The sequence below is a fragment of the Wolffia australiana genome, chromosome 9 (genome assembly GCF_029677425.1).
Source record: "Wolffia australiana isolate 7733 chromosome 9, ASM2967742v1".
Taxonomy (NCBI): Eukaryota; Viridiplantae; Streptophyta; class Magnoliopsida; order Alismatales; family Araceae; genus Wolffia; species Wolffia australiana.
In genome coordinates this window covers 5,079,669-5,087,190 of record NC_135843.1, presented here as the reverse complement: position 1 = coordinate 5,087,190, position 7,522 = coordinate 5,079,669, and positions in this window count along the sequence as shown.

Sequence of the window (7,522 nt, the reverse complement as noted above, 5' to 3'; positions counted from 1 at the left end):
CATATATTCCATCAATAAGTTGTATAAAAAATGATAGTAATTAACTTATTTAATAACAGTAAAATTCTGCTTATCATTGGTACTTTTGATTGGAAAACGAGGCCATTATCCTTATCATGGGTTGTAATATTCGTGGAAAATCCATTATCATATATTATTCCGCATTAACCAATAACTTTTATGTTGTTTAATAGCATTCTTGATATTGGTAATCAGCATGGCACAAATAAAATGCCACCTTGTGGGTTAGTCTAGGGGGGGCCTCCTATGGTCAGGCAGCTCAAGCTGCTTGTATAATCCTGCGTAGCATTCTTCTCACCATTTCAAACTATGTATGATATCTATTATCTACTTGAGCCAAAATACAATATCCCATCAAAAGATGAATTGTAGTCATCAATTGTGTTCTACTATTCTTTGTCATTAAACCCACCAATATTGTTGTCATAAACTACTCAATCCAGATCGGACTATAAGGTTGACGATATGTGCAATATATGGCATATTTCTTCTTGCACCAAAAGTGAGTTCAGTTCAATTTTTCATCTCTAATATTCAAAAGTTTCTGATTATTTGATGCATTATTATTTTTACTGTGAACACTTGCATCACAAGGCAACATAATTATGCTTGGGATTTATAATCAATAAATAATTACACATAATAATGTGACAAGTGACTCGTAATTTGTGACTTCAACTCAATCTATTTCCAAATGTGAAGGATGCTCTCACTCATGTTCTCCCTAGTGTGAATTCTTTTCAATTTGTGTCTGTCAAGTACCGGCTCACATAATTTACAGTGTGCATCTACCCAATGCATAGTCATCCCTATGAAGATTTTTTTTTTCTCCAAAGTCGAAGTATAAAGCACGAGTGACATTTGTTCAACTTTGGCCAATTTTCCAAATACATTATTATTATTATTCATGTCCTTGTATAGAGACTGCCATTTTGATTTGTTTGCCATGACTTTAGAGTCATATATATTTTGTTTCACAATAACGAAGAACTCGCATAAACTGATTCTTGGCAATAATTATTACATGGAAAATTAAACATCTGTATAAAGTGCACAAGTTCTTTTATCTTCCATGTTGTGCCCCTGAAATAATACTACTTAGTACAGTCTCCTCTACTTAAGAAAGCTGCTACTGACTTGTTTGTTACTTATTCAAAATGTCTCTAGAGTGGAGTGAGTATAATGGATCATGTGGCTATTAGTGTGGCGACACTAACTAATAGTGGGTGCTCTTTGGAGAAAGATTTCACTGAATTAATCTGTACGAATCCCTGAATGGTATTATGCCTAAACGTCAATTAGGTTGATTCATGTCACGGTTGTATAAGTGATCCACCTGAGACACCAAGGACATCTCATGAATGGATGACTATATTTTGGCTATGACTTACAACCATATAATCATGGGATTTGAGTAAGTCATAACCCGAATGTCGTAAGAAGATCACAGACATGATTGAGTGGTCAAGATGGGATCATTTGCCCTCGGTATAAGAGGAGATTGGCTCAAGGAAGAAGATACAGAAAGTCCCTGGCAATGGTAATGAGGATATTGGGTAGTGAGGATATTGGCTCAACAAATCTCTAGACAAAGTAGTGAGAATATTAGAGAAGGCATTCTCCAATGATCCCCATAATGCATCAAAACAAATCGAATGACAGATTAGGGTTTGACGATCAACCATACCCTAAGTCATTCAAGAGTCTTGCGCTGATGATGGATTATATATATGATAACCGATGATGGTAAAGGTTCCATGAGAGAGTTCAAACAGTATTCGGTATCTTCAAGAGCACGAGGTTTAGCTTGGCACCCCATGAGCTTAGAACTTAACCTATCGATTGGGCTATTAAAGTTATTAACTAGAATAATACATGGGCCTAGAGGGTCACACGCATAAGATCATAAAGGCATCGGTGAATATACTTTACTTTATGTTTTTTTTGAGAAAAGCTTAACTAAAATATATATAGGGAAGGGGCACTTATTTCAAGCACCAACGCCAAGCAGAATTGAGACCCCCCTTTCTCCACTCTATTATCTTCTCAACTCAACCAAGGAGAGTGTCTTCATGGTGAGAAAATCTTCAAGATTTTCAATGAGAGTTGAAGAAGAAGAGGTGGAGATCCAAGCCCAATGTGATCGAGTGGATACTTCTAGAGGCTGGACACATGAACGCCTTCAGAACAATCTCAGAGTGGGAAAGTCAAGGGTGGAACAAGTTCCCCATAAGGTACATATGATGAATTATTTTAAAGATCTATTGAGAATAGATTACACACTTCCGCACCATGGAAATCATGTTTTGATGGTTGAACCAAGGCACATAACCAAACACTTATCGTATAACTTGGATCAGTTAGTGCTATTCTATTCGGATAATTTGATGTACATCTTGACTATCCATTGAATAAGAATATTTATAATACATGTTTAAAGACTATCTATCACCGCATTATGATCTCATCATAATTCACTAAGTCATTGCATGTATTTGGGAACTTCCTTACAAACATCACACATGAATAATAATGAAGGAATATTTTGTTCAATGAACTTAAATAAAACTAGAATGAAGTGAAACGTTATGTTAATGAGGTAGAGAACGTGTCAAGTACAATAAGGAACGAGTGAGTGAGCGATACGATGATAGAGAGACGAGCTTATGGGAACATAAGGAGGTGGTGTGACAGTGAAAAGATGATAGTAGAATTGAATTATGCTATCGATGGTGTCTGGAAAGAACAACGTAAGGCTAAGACACTTACCATAGATCCTTACATTCCTCAGGACCACAGTGATTTATTAGTGCCGGTAAGCTCCTCCTCTTCTCTAATGCTTCTTCCCAAACACCCAAGGCACCAAGAACACACTTGATGGATCTCAAAAACTCACTATCTTTCAATCAACCCACATGAGTAGGAAACAAGTTCAAGGATGAATTTCACAGTGATCTAGGCATGTATTTATAGATATGAGGGGGGTGGGGGGTGGGGGGAGGGGATGAAAGATGAAGAAACCCTGAAAAATTCAGCTCAATCAGACCAATGAATCGTTAGATATGGCAGTTTGAATTAGGACCAATCCTTGTCCTTATTTTGTCTCTCTACTCATCATCGACGATGGCGCTTCCTCTTTTTTCATTTCGGTTGAACTATCATATCATTAAAATTCTGCATCACCTCATCTTCCACACTCGCGTCCTTGAAAGCACTCGCCACATGTACCAATAAGGGAAAAAGGAAAAAAGATGTTTTTCATTTTTTATTTCTTAATTGGTTATTCGATGATGTGGTGTTGCATCGCCATGCCATGTCTTGAAATATTCCCTTTTTTCTCATTTTAAGTGAATGACGTGCCAACGCTGGTCCTTCGTGTCAGAGAAAAAGGGGAAGTTCCATGTCAGTCTTTGACGTGACACGTGTATCTACGTGACGTGTCAGATTTTTTTGTCTTTTTCCTCATTTTAATGATTTGCGATGGTACACGTGCACGCCATGTGTATGCCGCGCTTTTTGACATTAATTGTATCATTTTGTCTTTTACTTTTCTCGATTCTGGTCAGCATTTATTGCGAAAAAATGGCTTATTTTTTTCATTGGTCCACGTCGCCCCCTGCGAAAAAAACATGTCAGCACATCAGATAATGATGGGCACATTATGGCATTGCGATCTTCGATCCCATTAAAATATATTTTAATATATTTTTATTAACTTATTTTTCCTCATTTTTATCACATTATGACATCATATTGTGGTGGTTTGTCGAATAACAACACATGGCTGTCGCATTTTAAATCCAAAAAGAGTTTAATAAGTTATTTTAAAATAAATTCTAAGTCATAAAAATATATTTCAACTTAGAAAGTTCATATCTCTTTAAATGTGCATCCAAAAAAATATAAAAAATATATTCTGCATTGTAAAATTAAGTTCTTCCAGAATATGATTTCAGAAAAATTAAAAAATCACTTAAATCTGAAAACAATCAAAATATCAATCTTAAATTAGATTTAAGTATCTTAAGCTTGATAAATCACATACCTTATTATTTTAATGCATAAGACATGTAAATATCATAGAATTAAACTCGTAATTTGTGTGTTATCATAAGGTCACGACCGCATCCTGCCAAGAGATTAAGGCACGGCAAGTAGAGTGTCAAGATGTTTTCAGAGATTTTTTGCTAACTCTACGGGCAGTGATGTGGCATGTGGGCACTTAGGCTTTGGGCACCAAGCACAACAATGCCAATGTGGACCAAAGCATTAGAGATGTCTGCGTAGTTGCTAGAGTCACGTGAAGCATCAAGGATGGGCCTTGAGCATGGTGGTGCTATGGGTAGATGTTGAGGCATGTGGTACGACCTACCAATCAATGAGCTGATGGCCATGGCCCAACCGTCTCGTGGCTCCCAACCTTGGAGAATGCTTGTTATGGCGGTGCCCCCTAGCACATGCACAGGTTTGCAGGCCTCAACGCGCAGGAGCACCACCACCTAATGGTGGGGGTTGTGCCACGTCTCTGCACATCTGTATTGACCTTGTGATCATGTAATGGGTACAGTCTCTGATATAACTTTACTAGTGATAATAAAAATCTTGGTGTTCTACTAAAGGAGTAACCCTACCTATCTCCTTAAAGCCCAGGCAATATTAAGCATTCTAAAGAGACTTATCCTGTACAAGTGAAGGCTTCCCAACGTTCCTGCCCAAGCGTAAAGGCCAGCACGCGTTCAATCCGAGCATTGTTCTTAGTTCCCGATTTGACCGTGTGGCACCAGAGGAGAGCCCAATTCCAAGTTTGATTAGATGCTTATGGCTGAGCCGAGGATGCCACCTTTGTAGATATGAGTCCAAGTCAGATCCAAAACATCTTCTATAGATCTAAGTATTGGCATATCATGGATATGAGAAATTGGTTCTTCACAATTATCATCAACTATTAATGTATCAAATTAGAAGAAATTTGTAGAATTGATTTAACACTTTTTCTCACCTGCAAGTACATGCCATTGATGTCGCCACTAGTGGTGGATATCCAACTAATTAATGGATTCATATAATAAAATTTATATATTTGTTTTCACTAAAATGATTGCACATGTGTGGTATCAAACTAAAAATAACTGAATCTATTTTTAGAATGATATTATGACTTTTATGACATCAAATTTGCAAGGCAAATCCTTTTTCATGTTCAAATATTTATTCTCAAGAAAATTTTGATATTATATTCAAATAGACTATTTTTAAAGCCAAAATAGATATTTCTAGTATTTAATGTGTATGTTGTGACTTATTCCTGATTTCCAAAATGTTCCGGCCACTCTGGCAATCTGGAGAGAGAAAACTGGAGGGCTGATAATGATTAACATCAAATCACAATATCTAATGAGTGAGAATGAATTTCATGCTGAAATTTTGACCGTAGCTTATTCTTTCTCTCTTCTTTCCATCTATACGATTGGATCTAGAAACAAAACTCATACAAATAATAGAGAAATTGAATTTGGAATTAATAGAAATAATCATGAGTATGTTTTGTCACCAATTGGAACATGATTATTTTTTTAAATATATACATCATGTATTTATAAATAAATATTCATAGTTCGTATACACATAGTTTATTATCATCTACTCAGCACCTCAGTTCTTATATTTTCATCCTAATCCATAAAATATCAGGATAAACATAAATTTTCTATGCACAAAATCATGAAGAAATGATCATGTTCAAATTGAACAGTCAGAGTTCGGCAAGAAAAATCAAAGATCATTTTAAAATTCCATAAAATGGCACTAGGGAAGGCTACAAAATGATGAAATTTTCTTGAAAAATATTCATTCAAATATTCATCCTTAAGTTATTATTTGTTATGATTATCTTTATAGAAAAAAATTCCATAAATAATATGAAACCATAGAGAACTACCCTCCCCTATTTCAAAGACCACGGCTATTATTTCCTTCCTTCACCTTTATCCAATACTTACCATGACCAGATATCTATGAACTATCCTACCATATTTCATAGACTAGGGAGATTATTCCCATGCTTCACCTTAATCCAATGCTTATCATTAACATATATCTCTCAGTGAACATCAAATCCACGTAAAATTTGTCCCCAAGGTTCATTGAATTGGATTCTCTCACATGTAATTATTTGAGAAAATTTGTCTTATATCTCTAATGAATGATAGTCTTCTTCCATCAAACAAGGGCCTAATTATTTCTGGATTTCATCGTAAATGTAGGGTCCTCACATGTTGGAGAAAGAATAATAATGCACCAACCATGACCCTAATTATAACTAGAATATGATTATAGAAATCTCACCAATCAATAGACCTTAAACCATTCATAGTCAATTGTCTCCAGACTACTTCATGATAATGTTTTTTAGTCTCTTTTCTCTCAATAAAATATATCAAAACTTTAAAACATTTTTCACATTAAATGAAAATTTTAAGGGCCAATATTAAACAATTATAAAATTTATTTCCACCCTTCATTTTGTCCTAATAACGAACCACTTTTACGGGACTTTATTGAATTTTTTATTGCTCATTTTTCACAATGATTATTTACCAATTTTTTAATTAAGACACAATATCAGACTTACCTAGTATATTTAATAATTTATATTGCAATGAGCTATCAAGATTGGACGGGTGAATAAGTCAAAATTTTGTGGTCGTGCAAGGTAGAAATTAAACTTATAACTTAATACATCTGGGAAACGTTTTAATGAAGTTGTATTCAAATAAATATGGTATGCATAAAAATATAAGGACTAATGAAAGGGGAGCACGGTGTAAATTCAGTGATAAGTAATTAAAATAATTGTATTTATTAAGATACATTTGATATTAGAGGAGCCCAAGGAAATTTAAAAGTTGTCTTCCAGAGCTTTTACAATGGCACAATAATAACAGATGTTTTTATTTACGTGGAATATTTTCCCTTCCATTTAGACAAATATAAATGGGAATTGGAACCTATGATTAGGTATCATGTGGATAAGAGGGAGAACATCTCAGTCTGTTTTTTCAGAAATGTATAGATTGAGATGGCTATGTTGTAAACCTGGAAAAGGAATTAATTACATATGATATTTTCATTGAGTCAGAGGAAAACGGTTATCATTAATATATAGTAAAATATTTTATTTTTTATTCTCTTGATAACCAATAAATTATGGTTTAAGCATTTTTATAAACGACGTCAAGTGGAATGTCATTTTCACAATTGAACATACTATTGCGACCAAAATGATCAAACACTAAATTAACATTTTATAGAGCATGTAAAATTTAATCCATGGTATAGTTTTGGTATCATGATGAATATTTTGGCTAGAAGTGTTTAAAAAATAAAATCACAATTTATTATCCTGGTAAAGTGAATCACATTGCGATGGTGGTAGATATTTGTATTCCCTATATTTGACTACTTTCACCGAACCATTTAACATTCTCATCATTTCTAGTTT